This window comes from Mastigoproctus giganteus, chromosome 3 (assembly GCF_048544385.1).
Source record: "Mastigoproctus giganteus isolate SK-2022 chromosome 3, ASM4854438v1, whole genome shotgun sequence".
In the NCBI taxonomy this organism is placed as follows: domain Eukaryota; kingdom Metazoa; phylum Arthropoda; class Arachnida; order Uropygi; family Thelyphonidae; genus Mastigoproctus; species Mastigoproctus giganteus.
This window is the reverse complement of record NC_143577.1, coordinates 18,696,657-18,716,930: the sequence shown is the minus strand read 5'-3', so window position 1 is coordinate 18,716,930 and position 20,274 is coordinate 18,696,657. Positions and strand designations below refer to the sequence as shown.

The 20,274-nt window shown below is 38.3% G+C and overlaps 1 pseudogene across 1 annotated transcript; it reads left to right on the top strand.

Moving 5' to 3' along the window:
• Positions 1 to 6,392: 6,392 nt before the first annotated feature.
• Positions 6,393 to 19,895, top strand: LOC150087766 (sterol carrier protein 2 pseudogene; annotated as a pseudogene). Its single transcript, XR_016546748.1, has 2 exons — positions 6,393 to 6,480; positions 18,253 to 19,895. The product of XR_016546748.1 is annotated as a sterol carrier protein 2 pseudogene (transcript).
• Positions 19,896 to 20,274: the final 379 nt, after the last annotated feature.

Genomic DNA, 20,274 nt, shown 5'->3' with positions numbered 1-20,274 from the left:
GTCATGAAGGCACCTCATGTATGAGTGCCCCAGCTACGACAATATTAGGCTTAAATTCCTCACCACAATACAGAGAAACCCTCGCAATCAAGAATTCACTCTGCTACTCGAAGAAGATACCTAAAAGACATTAACCACTTAGGCTAGCTAAGAATACAGAACTCAGAGCCCAAGAACTAAACCGGACAGGTGTGGGATAACTCTCCTTTCCCCCAGAACAACACAGACATGATTATGCTAACCCTAATAGGGTAGGATTTATTGCAGGCACCATCCAAGGTACGGGACACTGGCACCCTGTATAAGGCAATGATCACGCCACGCCTTGAGTACTGTGTACAGGTCTGGAACCCTCATTTTAGGAAGGATGTAGATTTGCTTGAACGTGTACAGAGAAGGCAACAAGATTGGTGAGGGAAATGAAGGGATACTCTTACCAAGAGAGGCTTAAGTTCTGTAAATTACAAATTACAGTGGCTGGAGACTAGGCACCTGCGCGGTGATCTGATGAGGTGTATAAGGCCTTGAATGGGTTGAGCACGCTGAATTCTGATGGGATCCTTCCACTTGTTCAGATTACGAACCTAAGGGGGCATAAATTCAAATTAAGAAAAGACAGATGTAGATTAGATGTGCGGAAATTTGCCTTTAGCCAGCGGGTGGTTAATTGCTGGAACAAACTTCCATCTGTCGTGGAAGTTGATAGGTTGAATAAATTTAAGGAGGAACTGGACAGGCATTTGGAGGGAATGGTATACACTTGCTTTCTTGCATCACATGCCACTACTACTATTTCTTTTTCTTTTTTTTTTTTTTTTTTGGCTTGCTCAGTTTGATAGCCACACGCCAGTACTCAGGTTGACAAGTCGTCGTTTCAATGATTATTTGAGATGACAGGCCGTTGGACGACTTGAAGCCAGGCAATCGCAGGCGGAGATGGCACATTAGCTTAATGTGTCACTGGATCATAAGTATAGGATAGCTTAATTTTTTAGCTATGCTATACATCACAGCACATAAGTTGTTGTTGTTATTTTGGTTTTTAGGAGCATTAGCAAATAAGGCCATATTGCTCCGGGATATGCGGTGGTCATTCCCTGACCTTTCCGCATCCTCCGTATTTGGTGGTGACGGGCTCGAACCCCGGTCTAATCAAGAAGCGTGTGCTACGCACTGCTGCTCCTTCCCACCTGACTACGGAGGCGCCACAGCACATAAGTAATCCTTGGTATAAGATCAGTCACTTAATGTGTCACTCAGTTTCGTCTCAGTACTATGGAAGCAGTTTCATGAGACAGGGAACATAACAAGAAGAGCTGGCCAAGATCGCCCGATTGCTATGTCAACCAGAACAGACCGCTATCTGGCTCCAACAGCAAGACGGGACAGTTGATGACGTGACGATGTCACGTCATCAACTGTCTCTTGAGGTTGCTACGGCCACAGCCGAAAACATTTTAAACCGGACTGTGTTAAGGAGTCTCAGTTAAACTTAACTCTATACAAGGAAGCCAGCAGTTTGTATTCCATTAACCCAAAACCACCTAAGAGCTCGTCGAAACTGATACTATCAATGTGACTTGGAACCCTGAGAAATGTGGTAAAGAGTCACTTTTCTGGCTACAAACAAATTCTAGGAATCATTTCCTCTGAAGACAACAAGGAATGCAGTACCATCCTCCAACATCAGAGAAAGGGACACTTACGGTGGAGGTGGTGTCTTCTCGTGTGGGATGGAATAATGATCAACGTCCCCACCAGCCTTCGTATTTTTAATAGAGGGTACTGTAACTGCGCAGAGGTTCCTGAGAACAGATTCTGGAACCCTATGTGCGAGTTTTTAGGGCTGTGGTTGGCACATCGTTTCATGCATCACAACAGCTCTGCACATAGTGTCAAGTGTCTACCATAGCCAGCATGATCCCCAGACTTAAATCCGATCCAATATGTGAGGGATGCCCTTGGTCGTCGACAGCAACCTCTTGATCGCTGGTTAAGCTAAGGTCTGCGTTTATGAAAGAATGGGATTTGGTGCCACACAACCCTATAGACACCCTTGTATCGAGCATGGTTCGCCGCTGTTCAGCCGTTGGAAGGGATCATACGCCGTACTAGAAGGGATCATACGCCGTGATATGAATTCTAGAAGGAACGGGATAATTCAGAATTGTTCACTTGATATCGGTGGTTCGACTGTTGATAATCGTGATCAAATAGCTGGCAAACTGAATGAGTATTTTGCATCTACATTCACACATGAGGAGTTATTAAGGGAGGAAAATTCCAGACGTTTATCAAACCGTAATAGAGTAATGATTTTGTAATAATAGGAAATTTTGCTGGACTCATTCATTTATTCCATTTTTTTCCATGTGGCTATATTTTCGAGTCTTCTTGTCAAGTGACCATATTTTCCAGCATCTTGTATCGACTTCTGTAATGTGATCTTTTGGTAATCCTTATACAACTGCTATAAATGTCACTTATACATGTTCGAAGTGTCTGTCTCCTCATTTTATCGTTATTTCCTGGTACACCACCAGACCAAATTTTGTTCTGCTTAGTCTCCACCTGCATGAGTTGCACAACGCTTTCTATGTGTTCTGTTCATTTTGCCAGGTAGTGTATTTGTCATATGCTTAGGCCAAGAGAGTTAGAATCGGGTTAACTTCAGCAAATACATTAGCATTGGCATTACTTGAGGCATATGATGCCTCAACAAATAATGTAGGCATCATATGCCTCATATATGATGGGCATATGATGCCTATATATCACCCATCCCGTCACTCCAAAGGCTTGTCTAGTTCAGGCTTAAATTTATTTAAGCTATCAACTTCCACAACAGATAGAAGTCTGTTCCAGCAATCATCTACCCGCTGGCTTAAAGCAAATATATAGGATCTTATCTAAAAATCTATATATTGATGGGAGCAACGGATCAGCAAACTCCTATTACGAGAAATATAAAAAAGTATTAATTTTAGAAGGATTGAAATTAGCTTAGCTTTCTTCTCCAAACTGAAAAATTTCCAGTAGATCCCAATTTCAAGAGATGAAAGCGAATATTCCTGAAATCGGAAGTCCTTAGAAAACAACAGAATTTGTAGTACTGAAAGAAGAAATGGAGTGTACTATCATAAGCATAACCATGTACGCGATTCATTCTCAGTGAAAGATCATTAATATACAAGAAGAAAAGCGAGGATGATGTTTTATAATTTAAATAAATTATCAGGTGATTATCAGGTGATCAGTAAATTATAAATAAATTCATATAAATTATCAGGTGACATAGAAGCTTACAACAGATATACACTAGTCTGTAATCAAATCACAAAGGAGGTTAGGCAAGGGAAGGCAGCAAGAAATCTTTGGCAAAAGATGCTAGAAAAAAACAGTAAGTACTTCTTCACTTATATGAATTCTATAAGGAACGGGATAATTCAGAATTGTTCACTTGATATCGGTGGTTCGACTGTTGATAATCGTGATCAAATAGCTGGCAAACTGAATGAGTATTTTGCATCTACATTCACACATGAGGAGTTATTAAGGGAGGAAAATTCCAGACGTTTATCAAACCGTAATAGAGTAATGATTTTGTAATAATAGGAAATTTTGCTGGACTCATTCATTTATTCCATTTTAATGGAATTTCGAAGAGCAGTTAGTCCACTTAGGAAGATGGCGCAGCTGGTTCTTACCCTAGATCTATACAAGACAAGCTAAGTTATGAGACTTAGCTTGTCCAAATTAAGTCTCATTAAGTTATGAGACTTAATTTGGAAAAAGCATGCCTTTTCCAAATTAAAAATGATAAAGAACTATTTAAGACCAATAATGATGCAAGAAAGGTTAACAAATTTGCTTCTCATTACTATTGAAAAAGAATGTTTCCGGTTTCAATATTTCTGAAATTGTCAACGCTTTTTCAATAAGAATCAAGGAGAATAAACATTATTTAATTTTTTACTATAATATTATTGTATTCTTCTTTGTGATATAATTTATACGTATCAACATAATACTTCTGTATGCATAACCTTTATTCATTGTTTCTTTTCTAATCAATTTTTAATTTATACTTTTTATTAATTGTGTAAATTTCGTTGCCAATAATTATAACTGTATTACTTTTGTTATTAATTGCCATCATATGAACAAAAGTAATAAAAAGGACGACAAAAGATATAAATATTTTTGAGGGTAGCGCCAAATTGTGAATGCGCTCCCATATTCCCTAGGAATGCCCCTTGCCATCTACCATCACTCGCAATGAGCAGTCATATATTATATTATATTATATTAGGGTTACCGGTAATTTAATACATTAACCCGTATTTGTATCTATAAATTGCGTGTGTTCTCTGGTCGATTTGCCTGTTTTGCTGGACGAAAAAACCCCCAGTTTCTGGGGGGAAACTTGCTATCTACGCCTGAGACCGACTAACTCAGCCACGGAGTGAAAAAGCCCACTAAAGTTCCTCGCGTCATCGACGGGATTCGAACCAGGGCCTTTTCCACCCGGTGTGAGGAGGACAGTGACGATACCACTGTGCTACATGTGCAGACACAGAGAGAAAACTGGATATCCAATTACAAAAAAATTTGGCAAACCATAAGATGTGAAGCTTATTTAGAAGACTTGTATGTCAAACGTGACGAAAAGCCTTTGAAATGTTAAGAGCAATTGCTTGAGTTTCACCAAACTTTTCCGTTGAATTTGTCATTTGATGGCTAACATAAGCCAGAACATCACCAATGAATGGACACTGACGGAATCCATACGTTGATGGGTAACATAAGCCAGAATATCACCAATGGATGGAATCCATACGTTGACGGAATCCATGCGTTGGAATCCTGATGGAATCCATACGTTGATGGGTAACATAAGCCAGAATATCACCAGTGGATGGACACTGACGGAATCCATACTGACGATCGCTGATAAGATGGAAGGTTTCTAGATAGTTTAAGAGTTGAATGTTAATTGATTTCTCCATTACTTTAGAAAGGGTAGAAGTAAGTGCATTTGGATGGGAGGGATTTTTCACACTTTTTTAGGAACTGGCTGGATATGAGCAAATTTCCAAGCGGAAGGAAAACCACCTTTGGAATAAGAAAGTAAAAAAAGGAGACGCAGAACAGGAGTAAGTTCAGGAGCATAGGTTCTGAGAACAAGTGGAGAAATACCATCAGGACCTGGAGGTTTCCTCTGATATCCTTTTGGGGGAAGACCACAGGAGTCATTGAATGAAGTGTACTAGGAACAGTGAGAGGTAGTTTACCAAGATGATTAATACATGAGTTGTAAGAAAAACATGATTCTAGCAGGTCAGCTTTATCTTTGGCTGAGGTGGCAATAGAACTATTCGGTTGTGACAGAGGTGTGAACAGAGATGGAAAAAAGTTTCCGACAATAGCTTTGGCAAGAGATCAGAATGCTATGCCACCATTTTGACAAGAAGCAAGTTTTCTAGTCTTAGCCAGTTCGAAACCTGGAGTTTAGAAACAAGCCCATTACGATATGCAACGTTCTTCCTTTGAACAGCCTTAGCACATTTATTGGAAAATCGAGGTTTAGATAAAGGAAGATGCTAAGTTGGGGTGTGGAATAAAGGATTCTATCCCTACAAGAACAATTTCACCTACACGATCTAAACAAACTTTGACATAAGATTTGAAACAGCAATCCAACCGAGGAACGGAAGAAAAGAAACCTCTCAGATCAGCCCATTTTGTATCATTGTAATGCCAAACAACAAGAGGTTGAGAATAGCCACGAGAGAAAGGCTCCATTGGAGAAGAGGCCATCACTACGTTATCTGAGGTGCCTAGAGGAACACTCACGTCCACTGTGTACTTAGAAGGGTTGTTTGTGAGAAAAAGACCAAGCGTGTTGGCTGCATTTTTAGGAATGTCTGGTATTCTGGTAGGTAAATGAATAATCTATGAGAGATCCTTGATAATTGCAAAAGCCTCAGAATGTCTACCAGCTGGTTCTATGTGACTAGAAAACGGAAATAAGCTGGTGTTGCGAAAATTAAAAACATCAAGGAAAATTACATTACTTTTAGGAAAGTTGGACCGAAGAAAGTCAAGTTTCAAGAGAGGAAGTCGAAGGGTTCGAGGTGATTAAGGAGAACGATAGCGGCCACAGATGAATTTGACAGAATGTGGTTTTAAACAAATATTGAAGTACCTTCATCTTTCCTTCTCTTCCATTTCTGCCTATAACTCCCACTCCCTCTCATGAGTACAAAACACTTAACACCAGCTGCGAACAACTTAGTGTCAGCTATATATATTAGAAATATATTTTTGTAGTTTCTCTAAACACCACTAGTTGGAATAACAACACAATTTATCTAATCACGTGTGTATCAGAAGACGAAATGTTTACTTAGGTGTTGGGTGCGGGTCTTCGCATCTGCAGTGTGACTGGGTGGTTGGTGTTTAGCAATACTGTAGTCTGTAAGTATCTAAAAATTCAATAACGAGGAATAAGTTGAATTAACTTATATATGTATATTATAACTTGAAATAATAAGCACTTTGTTGCCTAAAGCTCAAGAAATTTTTAAATGTTTGTTATTCCAGGTAAAAGTTGGGGATCCAAAAGGGTGCTATCGGCTTTATCGCTTCTCCCCCTACCACAAAGGCTGAGTGAATCGAAATAAGTAGTACTGTATTGTGTTTTTGTGATATGAAGTTGTATGGTATTGTATATATACACACCCAACTCTAACAAATGCCATACAACAATTTCATATCACAAAAACACGATTTTGTACGGTATATATATATATTAAATGTTACAGTGGATGAAAAAAGGTTTTTAGTTGAGGAAATAGTTTCAGTTAATAAAAGGTTAATAAGTCAATTGTGACAGATGCACCTAAAAGTGCAAAGCAGCATTAAAGGATGCAAGAGTATATATAAAAGTGTATTAATATATTGAATAAAGTATGCATAAATGGATGTGAAAATTACACAGTGCCAGAAACTAGAAGGGTGGGATAGTAGAAAAGGAAGTGTAGCAGATATGTGAAAGAATGTTAATATCCTAAAAGTTATGATGAATTAAGGAAATTATAGGCTGAATTACGTGGCCAATAGAAGGTGGGTGAACTGTAAAGTAAAATTAGTATAGTAAAATACAAATGAAATAAAAATAAAAAGTGGTACAGCTGTCATCAGATATGCGAGGAAACATAATTTGGATAATGGTCGAATATAGGTAAGGCAAATGTGCAGAATCTGATGTCAAGCTTTTTATCTTTCTGCTTCTACCATTCTTCCTGTTTGTAAAACTATTAGTGTATACGAGGGTAGTAGTAGTAGTGGCATGTGATGCAAAAAAGCAAATGTAAGAGCTTATGCAGCATCAGCCAAAAAAAAAAAAAAATCACACCATTCCCTCCAAATGCCTGTCCAGTTCCTCCTTAAATTTATTCAACCCATCAACTTCCCCAACGACAGATGGAAGTTTGTTCCAGCAATTAACCACCCGCTGGCTAAAGGCAAATTTCCGCACATCTAATCTACATCTGTCTTTTCTTAATTTGAATTTATGCCCCCTTAGGTTCGTAATCTGAAGAAGTGGAAGGATCCCATCAGAATTCAGCGTGCTGAACCCATTCAAGGCCTTATACACCTCAATCAGATCACTGCACAGGTGCCTAGTCTCCAGCCACTACAATTTGCAGAACTTAAGCCTCTCTTGTTAAGAGGATCCCTTCATTCCCCTCACCAATCTTGTTGCCCTTCTCTATACACGCTCAAGTAAATCTACATCCTTCCTAAAATGAGGCCTCCAGACCTGTACGCAGTACTCAAGGCATGGCCTGACCATTGCCTTATACAGAGGGATAATCACCTCCTTTTCCCTGCTAGCAAAATTCCTATATGTCATTGACAAAACCCCATGACCTGCCCTGGCAGCCTGTCTGCATTGCTCAGAAAACTTCATATCTGCCTGCACAATTACTCCCAGGTCTTTTTCATTTTCTACCACCTTAAGTGTAGTACCACACAGTTGGTACGTTTCTCTGGGGTTACTTCTACCCATATGCAGTACTTTGCATTTGTCAAGGTTAAACTTCAGTTGCCACTTCTTAGCCCATCTGCCCAAATTATCTAGATCCTGTTGCAGTAGCACACTGCCATTACTGTCATTAACAACCCTGCCAACCTTTGTATCATCTGCAAACTTCGACACTAAGCCTGATATACCTTCATCAATATCATTGATAAATATACAAAACAACAGTGGACCCAACACCGAACCCTGTGGGACTCCACTAATAACATTAGTCCAAGAAGAGCAGCACCCATTGATTACCACCCTCTGTCTTCTCCCACTTAACCATCCTTTTATCCATTGTAGCAACTTACCCTTAATACCATTCTGCTCCAATTTGTACAATAGTCTTCCATGCGCAACAGTGTCAAAAGCTTTCCTGAAATCCAAATATATGATATCAAAATTATTTTTTGCATCCAGTTCCTTTGTAACCACATCATAATATCCTATCAGATTTGTCAGACAAGACTCCCTTAACAAACCCATGCTGTGTCTGAATTATTGCTGCAGTCTTGTCTAGATGATCCTGCAATGCATCTTTAACCAGCGGCTCCATTATTTTACCTGGAACAGAAGTTAAACTAACTGGTCTGTAATTACCCATGTCACCCTTCAATCCCCCTTTGTGAATTGGGGATACATTTGCACATCTCCAGTCCGTGGGAACCTCACCTGAGTCCAAGGATGCTCTCATAATTATGGCTAAGGGTTTGCTTAGTTGCTTTGCTGCCTCCTTTAATATAAGTGGATAGATCCCATCCACCCCAGGTGCTTTTCTTACATTTAACTTCAACAATTTCTCTTCCACTTTGCTCTCAGTTATTACAAAATCATTAAGTATCCTGCTACAATTTGATAACATTCTGCCATTTTCAAACCTTAATAATTCCTCACGTGTGAATGTAGATGCAAAATACTCATTCAGTTTGTTTGCTATCTGAGTAGGATCATCAACAGTCGAACCATCGATGTCAAGTGGACCAATCAGATTCATCCCCTTCCTTTTAGAGGTGATACGAACATTTTCACATATCTACTACACTTCCTTTTCTACTATCCTCACCCTTTTAGTTTCTGGCACTGTGTAATTTTCACATCCATTTATGCATACTTTATTCGATATATTAATACAAACTTTTAGATATATATATATGTATGTATATATAGAGAAATGCCTTTACAAAATACAGAACAATGCTGTGTAACAAAGCTCTAGACTGTCGATCCGACTGAAATTCGTTTAGATGCTATGTGTGGTCCTTACCGTTATACAGAGTTGAAACTTGGACTCTGAAAACATCTAGTGGGAACAAAATAAAAGTCTTTGAAATGTAGATCTACAGATGCATGCTAAAAATATCTTTGTTAGACAAAATCACCAATATTGAAGTCTTGAAAAGAGCAGAAAGGAAACATGAATTGTTGAGTAGTGAAGAGAAGGAAAGCTGCCTACCTGGGACACATCCTTAGAAATAAGAAATATAAACTGCTCCAAGTAATAATAGAGGGGAAAATAGAGAGAAAGAGAGGAGTGGGGAGAAGGATACTTTCATGGCTGGAAAATATCTGCTACTTTTTAAAACATCCACCCATTTCACCCATTCAATTCTCCTCCACACCCACATCTCAACAGCTTCTAGCCATCCGATTTCCTCTCTTCCCATTGTCCATGTCTGTGAGCCATATAGTACAAATATATATGTATGTGGAAGTAATAAAATTATTGAAAAGCAGGTAGATGGAGGTGTAAATTACACACCAAAACTAGTAGAGAGAAATACAGCATGGTGATCGCCAACCTCCAGTAAGGACACAGCATCAAAAGAGGAAGATATATCAAGTTCTCTGCCATTGGGCAGGTTCAGGGCTCCATTGATGCCATGTTTCTCTATCTTGTGCTTTCCTTTTAATTCCTGCATAATTTCCTCTTCCCATCCAATCCATCATTCTGATTCTCCTTCTCCCAACTCTCTTCCCACACATCTTCCCCTCAGTCACTTTCCTCAACATGCTTTCTCTTTTCAAAACATGTCATATAAAGTTCTTTTGTCTTCTTAGTTCTCTTACTAACATTCTCTCTTCTCCTACTTTTCTCAATACTTTCTCGTTACTCACTCTGTTCACCCCTTTCACTCTCCACACCCACATCTCGACAACTTCTAGCCGTCTGATTTCCTGTTTTCCCATTGTCCATGTCTCTGAGCCATATAGTACAAATATATATATGTGCAAGTAATAAAACTATTGAAAAGCAGGTAGGTGGAGGTGTAAATTACACGAAGAAGGATAGAAGAAAAAGAAAGAATTGAAGGTAGAGGATAGATAGAATAAGATTATCTTAAATGATATGAAGAATTAAATCAAATTACTGGCTGAATTGGTAAGCCAATTTGAGGGGAGGGAGCTGCAAAGCAAATGTAGTCAAATATGTAAAGGAATAGTATGCATCAGATAAAGGTGGAATAATTTAGTTAAACAGTCTATATATTTTTAACTTGCATCAGATTTTAAGTTTTGTAATTTTCTTCCCCTCTCTTTAGACTTTTTAACTAAATTGTTCCACCTTTATCTGATGCATACTATTCCTTTACATATTTAACTAATTACATTTGCTCTGCAGTTCACTCCCCTCTAATTGGCTTACCAATTCTGCCTATAATTTTATTTAATTCATCGTATCATTTAGGATATTCTAATTTTTTCTATCTATCTTCCACTTTCAGTTCTTCCATTTCTTCTATCCTTCTCCTACTAGTTTTGGCATTTGTATACCTTCATCTACCTGCTTTTCAATAGTTTTATTACTTCTACTACATGTATGTATTTCTACTTATATACCTATACTTCTATCACATGTATATTTTGCATGCTTTGCATGCTTAGGTACAACTGTCATATAACCTTTATCACTCAGTTAACTTTTTGCCTCATTTATCATTTTATCCATACTTCATATACACGTAGAATATATATACACATGCACAACACAAAAGTTAATCTTTATAAGCTGGTACCCCTTCCGTGGATCTTTGCGACAAGCAGTGATTGACAAGTGTAGTTCCCACTTATTCATCACTGAGCGTAATGTGTAGTTCACACATTATGCTCAGACAGGCTGCTAATACGGATGATTTGCATTAGAGTGAATGCCATCTTTCGACCAACTAAAGCCTGCAGGTTTGCATTATACAGAAGATGGGTACCCTTTTCTAAAGATTCCTAAGGTGCAAATGAATGCAGAAAGAGTGAATGTTATCTTGGCGCTGGTTTAAAATCTGGAAACGAGTCCCCCCCCCACCTCGGTGCTGGTTTTAAATCAGAAACAAGTTTTCCTCCCCTCGGTGCTGGTTTTAAATCAGAAACAAGTTTTCCTCCCCTCGGTGCTGGTTTTAAATCGGGAAATGAGTTTCCTCCCCTCAGTACTGGTTTTACATCAGGAAACTAGTTTTCCTCCCTTGGTGCTGGTTTTAAATTGGAAAAGGAGCCCTCCCCTTTTGTGCTGTTTTAAATAAGCAAATGAGTTCCTTCCCCCCTCGTTCCTGGTTGAAATTGGAAAATGGTTTGAAATTGTTTTCTAATTTAAAAATAGTGATAAGGTGAGGGAAACTTGTTTCCCGATTCTCTCTCTCTGCATTTATTTGCATCTTTAGAAAATTAGAAAAGGGTACCCCATGTTTGTGTATACTCTTAATTGCTTGCCATCGAGATCCAAAGGAAAGCACCAATATGGCAGCACAGATGTTACATGAGCTACTAACAAAGGCACGGCGCAGTCTTTTCTCTCTCTCTCTTTCTCACAGCATACGTCATCTGAGAGTTAGGAGCTATGCTTGCCAAGCAGCCTGTCAGAGCAAGAAGTGGGAAGAGTGACACTTGTTTATCATTGCTTGTTGTAAAGAGTACCCACTTGTAAAGATTAACTTGAACAAACACCATAAAACTTACAACACATCCTATGTATACACCCACGTGCAAGGTCAGGAACACTGCACCTAATATGGCAGAAGTGACCATAAAGTGTATACCAACGTAAGCAAGCTTTGAGGTGTGAAACCCAGCTTCCACTGATGCAATTCACTCAGGTGCTGTGATGAGAGAGGGCGGCAATAAGGATGATAGCAGCGTGCTTGTTTGCCACTGAGTTCTGTCAGCCTTCGTGGCAGTATGCCTTTGACTAAACCAGAAATATGTAAACTTTTTGTGAAATTATATCTGCCTGGTGTTCTTCCTCTCTATGAAGCAGTGGGTGATGACTATAAAATTCAATAATTTTTGACCTGTTTGTTTATAGTTTTATTAATTAAGATTCAAACAATATCTCGACAATGAGTTTAACAGCAACATTGAATGTTAAAAAAAAGCAGATCGTATATCTTAGGTAAATGTTAAAAAGGCACAGTAAGTAATGCAGTGTATTTTTTTCATCATACGCCATTTACCTTTAGCATCTATTTTTATTGAAGAAGTCTAACGTAATATAAACAATATGAAGCATGTATTGTTCATATATTAAAATTTGATTCTTTTTGAAACCTAAGTAGTTTTTAATAATAATGATAAGTTTTTATATACGACCAGTTCAACAGTCACTCCAACAACTGGCCTATGACTTGTAAAACACAGAAAGCTTTGATAAGGTATCTTTTTCCATAACTTAATATGGTATTAATATTAGTAGTGATGAATGATGCAAGAAACCCTTAGCCATAATTATGAGAGCTTCCTTGGACTCAGGGGAAGTACCCACGGACTGGAGGTGTGCAAATGTGACCCCAATTCACAAAGGAGGATCAGAGGGTGACATGAGTAATTACAGACCTATTAGTTTAACTTCTGTTCCGGGGAAATTAATGGAGGCACTGGTTAAAGAAGCACTGCAGGATCATCTAGACAAGACTTCAGTTATAGTTCGGACACAGCATGGGTTTGTTAAGGGTAAGTGTTGTCTGACCAATTTGATTGGATACTATAATGTGGTCACAAAGGAACTGGATGCAAAGAATAATTTTGATATCATATACTTGAATCTTAGAAAGCTTTTGATACTTTTTGCACATGGAAGACTGCTGTACAAATTGGAGCAGTATGGTATTGGGGACAAATTGCTGCTATCGATAAAGGGATGGTTGAGTGGGAGAACACAGTGAGTGGTAATCAATGAACACTGCGCTTTGTGGACTAATGTTATTAGTGGAGTCCCCCAGGGTTCGGTGTTGGGTCCATTATTTTTCTGTATTCATTAATGATATTGAAGGTATGTCGGGCTTAATGTCTAAGTTTTCAGCAGATATGAAGTTTGGCAGGGTTGTTAATGACACTATTGACAGCACACTACTGCAGCAGGATCTAAAAAAAGTTGAACAGATGGGCTGAGAGGTGGAAACTGAAGTTTATTGACATATGTAAGGTACTGTGTATGAGTAGCAGTAACCGCAGAGTAATATATCAACTGTGTGGTACTACACTCAGAGTGGTAGAGAATGAAAAGGACCTGGGGGTTATTGTGCAATCCGATATGAAGCTTTCTGAGCAGTGCTGACAGTCTGCAAGAGTAGCTCATGGTGTCTTGTCAATGATATACAGGAATTTTTCTAGCAGGGATAAGGTGATTATCCCCCTGTATAAGACAATGGTCAGGCCACACCTTTAGTACTACACAGGATGGGGGCGGGCTCATTTTAGGACGGATGTAGCGCTACTGGAATGAGTACAGAGATGGGCAACAAGATTACTCCCAGGGGCTCACATCTGGTGAGTATGGGCTTGGCACACCCAGGGTCCTGAGAAGTTTTGCAAATTAGTGTCTGGAGATTAGGCACCTGCAAGGTGATCTGATTGAGGTGTATAAGGCCTTGAATGGTTTGAGCAAGTTCAATGCTGATGGGATTCTTTCTCTTGCCCATATTAATCGCCTGAGAGGACATAAATTCAAATTGAGGAAAGACATTTGTAGAATAAATGTGTGGAAATTTGCCTTTAGCCAGCGGTTGTTGATTGCTAGAACAAACTTCCATCTGTTGTAGAAGTTAACAGCTTAAATAAATTCAAGGCAGAACTAGACAAACATTTGGAGTGAATGGATTGGTGATTTGGGAAGGGGTTTTTTTTTTTTTTTTTTTTTTTTTGGCTGATGCTGTATACACTTTCTTTCTTTCTTGCATCATATGCCTCTACTAATGCTAATGCTAAAGTCAGCTTATACAGCATAAGCAAAAAAAAAAAAAAAAAACACCTCCCACGGCACCTGTCCATCCTCTCCAATAGTTTTTCTTCCTTGAATTTATTCAAACTACCGACTTCCACAAAAACAGATGGTAGTTTGTTCCAACAATCAACCAACTAGTATGACCTTTAGTGTAGATAATTAATAAATTTCTTATAAAAGTATTTTTTGAGGTCTAATCTTAGTTTGTGTTTCCACTAGATCCAGCCACCAGCTAGTGGTAAAGCCATTAACTGGAAGTCGTCTGATGTTTTAGATGTACACCAATGAACCAAAACATTATGACCACCTACCTAATATGATGTTGGTCTTCCACGTGCAGCCAAAACAGCTTGCACCCGGTGAGGCATGGACGCTACAAGATTTCTAAATGTGTCTTGTGGTATCTGGTATCAACACGTAACCAGTAGATCCTTTAACTCTTGTGACGTCCGTGGTTGAGACGCTACAGATTGGAATTCCTGTTCCAACTCAAACCACAGAGGATTGATGTCTGGGGAATTTGGAGGCCAGGGCAATACCTGGAAGTCTTCCTCATGTTCTGCGAACCAGTCTCAAACAATCTGGGTGGTGTGGCATGGCGCATTATCCTGCTGAAAGACAGCACTGCCAGAGGGGAAGACAGTTGCCATGAAAGGGTGTACCTGGTCAGTAATGATGTTTAGGTAGGTGGTAGATGTCAGTGCCCGGCACATGGATGACTGGACTCAGGGTATCTCAGCAGAACATTGCCTAAAGCATGACGCCACTGGCTTGTTTTCATCCCACGGTGCATCCAAGCACAATCACTTCCCCAGATAAACGACGCACACATACCTGGCCATCCACATAGTGCAACAGGAAACGTGATTCATCGGACCAGATGATCTTCCAATAACTCAAGGTCCAGTTTCGATGCTTGCGTGCCCATTGTAGGCGCTATTGCCAGTGAACTGTGGTTAACATAGGCACGCAGAGCGGCCTGCAGCTATGCAGCCCTATTTTCAGCAGGGTTTGATGTACTGTGTATTGTGACACATTACTCCCATCACCACGTACCATTCGGGAGAGCCCTCATGCATCGATGAGCCGTGATCATCCAACACCTCACTGGCGGTTCGTGGGTTCCCCCCCTCCTCAGACGACTTTCGGCAGGTATTAACCACGGCTGACCATGAGCATCCCACCAGCCGTGCCATTTCGGATATGCTCTGACCCCGTCATCTTTTTTTTTTTTTTTTTGATTTGGTAGTTGTTGGCGCATTGGCTTCTGTGGCCATATTGCACCTCCAAAGGTTTTTGTAGTACTTTGATCCAAGCCCGAGGCGGGAATCGAACCCGCGACCTTTGGGTTGCCGGGCAGTTACTTTACCCACTCGGCTAGCCCGGTTGGCTCCCATCTGAAGAACAAAAGTAACACTGATTAATGGAGCTCAGTATCAGGTGTTTTTTATACCGTGTCCCGACAGGCGGTCGTGCCTTAGTTCACCTGCAGTTTCTTCGATTTGCATAACGACTCGCTGGTCATAATGTTTTGGCTCATCTGTGTATTTCATTTGTAATATCAGTCAGTACACCATACATATAACTTGACTTGGAGTTCAAAAAATAGCTGGAGCCTTTTGGGAATAACCTTATTTCAGACTGCTAATTAAACTTTGGACAATGTCAATTAGAGCACTGTATGTATGTATCATTCCAGAATCTTCAGCAAATAGTTCATGCAGTTCATTGGCAAAACCATACAGTTAGGTCTGCCACTGTTTGGGGAGGTTGACAAGGTATGGTTGTTTTAGATCATATGGGGGTTGTTTGTAATTCTTGTGGGAGCAGAATGTATAGTTTCACCACTGATGCAATCTAATTTTAGCAATTGAAATGCCCATTGGAGATAAGAGTACAATGTCTTTGCATCTTTAAGATGCTAAAGAAAGTCTCAAATTTGCAGAGGGCCCCATTATGAGAATATGCATTTTCAGTCCCCAAGATCTGCATTCTGGGCCTGCTAACTTTAGAAACTTCCAGTGACATTAATTACTCTCCCCCAGTTCTCAGAAAGAATTATCCAGAAAATCGTCCTTAACTTCAGATCCCTCCCACATATATGAGGGGTAATTGGTCCTTTCCCCCACCACATGACTCTACTTTATTACCCAAGATGAATAAAAAGTTCATTAGGATAGAAAAAATGTCCTGATGATATATGCCCAGTGTTCTGTCAATAAAGTGAGTTGTGGACAGTGGTAGATGACTTTCATCAACCGGTGAAATACCACCACTTTGCTTATTGGAGGCTTGAAGTGGTGAAACCCATGTTTAGTCTCTAGAGCAAAGTTTCCGGCATCCTCCTCTCCCCATACTTCTCCTTCAACCCATGCACAGTACTAAGTACTATAGGTTTTGATACCTTTCGTGTTTGGGGTTTTCATAAAAAAAAAAAAAAAAAAAAAAAACACTTGCCAGAAGATCAAATCATGACTACAGGAGCACTGTTCCTGTGCTATACAACATGGTAGTTAGGGACATGGCTTACTATTCCATCTCAAAAGGTCTCTCTCTTTAGCATAAAATTATTGCAATCCTCTCATTAGGTTTACAGAAGCCTGAGTAGTATGTGATCTTGTTGATTATTTATTATTATTTTTTTATTATTTAATTTTATTAGTATTTTATTATTATTTTTTTTTTTGTTTTATTATTTATTTATTTTTATTTTTTTTTCTGGCCAGTGCAGCAAAAGCCTGCGGCTTCCTTGCACTATATGACTAATACTAACTTTAATATTGACCACTTTTTATTTATAATTATATATCATTAATTTTATATATATAAAATTAATAATAAATTAAATTTAATATATGTAGTATTAATATAGCTGAAAGTTTTCTTGTCTATGCTTTACTTCATGCTTCAGAAGGATCCCAGTTTCCAAAATTGATGCTAGTACCAATCTAATGGTTAATGTTAATTAGCCTTCCATCAATTGCACCCTCAATTTTAACAAGAATGCTCACTTGGCATCTGTGTGATCCCTTTTTTGTTTTAATTATAAATATTTAGCTTTTTTACTGAATTGGAAATGGTAATTGTGATTTGCTAAACTGAACTAAATTCTTGAATGAAAATCAATGAGAACCAATAAAAATAAAGATGTTTTTCTGGCAAAATCAAAGCTCTATGGCAAGATTATACATATCTCGCTGGCGTCTCACAGATACCATGTGGAAATAGCAGTTGCCTGGAAGAAAGGTAGATGCTTTTGCTCACCTGGCATCTGTTACAAGCCAAACAAAAATTTAATGTCTCGTGATTCGTAGTATATCAAAATGAAAACAGAAAATACTGCATAACCAGTTAAAGAACATTGATGGGGAGAGGTACATGGGAGGATTTGATTTCATCTACAAATTAAAAAAAAAAATTTTTAAAGTGGCACCTGTCAGACAACACATTAGCAATAGAAGGTTAACTTGTTAATTAACTAGTTAGCATTTGTTGCTAATTCTGGTTCACTGAGCTATTTTCTACTTGTATGCATTTATCTGTTTCAGTTCTATTATGCTTTCAGTTTTTACCAAAAATCCTCATAACTTCTATTGGTATTTTGAGAATCCGAAAATTGTTTGTTATTAATACTATATTACTAATAGAATCATTCATAAGGATAGTTTAGTAAATAACTTTTTCTTCTCATAAAAAAGTAACCATATTGCTGATTTTTATATTGTTTGAAAAGAATTTATCATGCCTTATAAAGATAATTTCTCTTGTTTTGAAGTGCAGAAATATTCTTGAAAACCAAAGCAAGTGAATCTGTTTTCATGATATAAAATTTGGAAACTGGTCCATTCAGAAATTTATAGCTTTGTGCACTGTTCCAAATTAATGTTAAAAATAATTAGTATTATTGATTTACCTTAAATTTTTTTAATCTTAATATTTTTGTTTTTCTTTTAAGAGTCATCTGAAACCAAAGAATAAATCATGAAGAGTGCCAAACAGCCAAGTCGTCGTGTGTTTGTTGTTGGAGTTGGAATGACCAGATTCCTGAAACCTGGCTCCAGCAGAGATGACTACCCAGAATTTGCAAAAGAAGCCATCACAAAAGCTCTGAGTGATGCCCGATTGCAATATGGTGAAATTGAACAGGCTGTTGCTGCTTATGTTTATGGAGATTCTACATGTGGCCAAAGGGCTCTTTATGAAGTAGGTATGACTGGAATCCCAATTTATAATGTAAATAATAACTGTTCAACGGGGTCAACAGCACTTTTAATAGGTAAACAGTTAATTGAAGGGGGATTGGCCAACTGTATTCTTGTTGTTGGATTTGAAAAGATGGCAAAAGGATCTCTAACTTCCAAATTTGATGATCGTACCAATCCAATGGATAAACATGTAGAGGTATTGTCAGAAACTTATGGTATTTCAGCATCTCCAATAACGGCACAAATGTTTGGTGCAGCAGGAAAAGAACATATGGCACGCTATGGAACAAAACCAGAACATTTTGCCAAAATTGCATGGAAAAATCATAAACATTCTACCAAGAATCCATATTCCCAATTCAAAGAGGAATATTCCATGGAACAGATCCTTGGGTCTCAAATGGTTTATGACCCACTAACAAAACTCCAGTGTTGTCCAACATCAGATGGTGCAGCTGCAGCTATTTTGGCAACCGAAGAATTTGTTCATAGCCATGGATTAGAAAATCAGGCCGTTGAAATTTTAGGAATGGAGATGGCAACAGATATCCCTAGTACCTTTTCTGAAAACAGTTGTATTAAATTAATTGGCTTTGACATGACCAAAAATGCAGCAGACAAGCTTTATGAAAAGACTGGAATAACTCCAAATGATATTAATGTAATAGAATTGCACGATTGTTTTTCTACAAATGAACTGATAACTTATGAAGCCCTAGGATTATGTGGGATTGGAAAAGGAGGTGAATTGGTAGATTCTGGTAATAATACTTATGGAGGGAAATATGTAATCAATCCCAGTGGTGGTTTAATATCTAAAGGTCACCCACTGGGAGCTACTGGTCTAGCACAGTGCACCGAACTGTGTTGGCAGCTGAGAAATCTAGCTGAAGAACGACAAGTTCCTGGAGCTAAAGTTGCATTGCAGCATAATATTGGCCTTGGTGGTGCTGTGGTTGTTGGTTTGTACCGTCTTGGTTTCCCATCCCAGGCTCAAATAGGTAAGCAAAATATTTATAATATAGATATCACATCTTATGCCCACTTTAAATCAGCTCCCTTCTTTAATCGTATGGAGCAGGTTATGAAAGGACTTGAAGGTTCCATTGACAAAAATTTAAAAGGATCAGTAAAATTTACAGTTGTTCCAGAATCTGGCAAAGAAGGCAGTTTGGTAGTGACTTTTAAGGATGGACAGGTTTACTTGAGCTCAGACCCAGAAACTCCTAGTGACTGTACAATAACTATCCCTGATTCTGTTTTGGTTGATGTTTTAAACAAAAAAATAGATTTTCAGAGAGCTGTTCTTGGTGGTAAAGCAAAACTCAAAGGTAATATTGCAGTATTAATGAAGCTTGCACCATTAAGAAATGTAATGTTGTCTAAACTGTAACATTTTATATTCAATTTGAAACTGCAAATGTCGTCAAGAAAATAATATAGTAATTGGTGTTATCCTAAATGTGCTAAATGTGTGTAACTGTTTAAAGAATAACAGTAAAATGATATTTAATATAATTACCAACCTTTATGGGCATTATATTATGCTTAAGGATATAGCAAAAGATTGTATGTGTGCATTATTATTATTGTTGATTTTTAATTGTAACTATGATTAGTCTAGTCTACATATATATTATTTTTAATTTGTTGTTTATATTATATATTAATCATTTTAAGAATATATTATAATTAATATAAAAATAGATATAGAAAATTTGAAGAGGAAACTGTTTTAGGAAAACCTCTCATTTTAAAATTAGGGGCCAAAC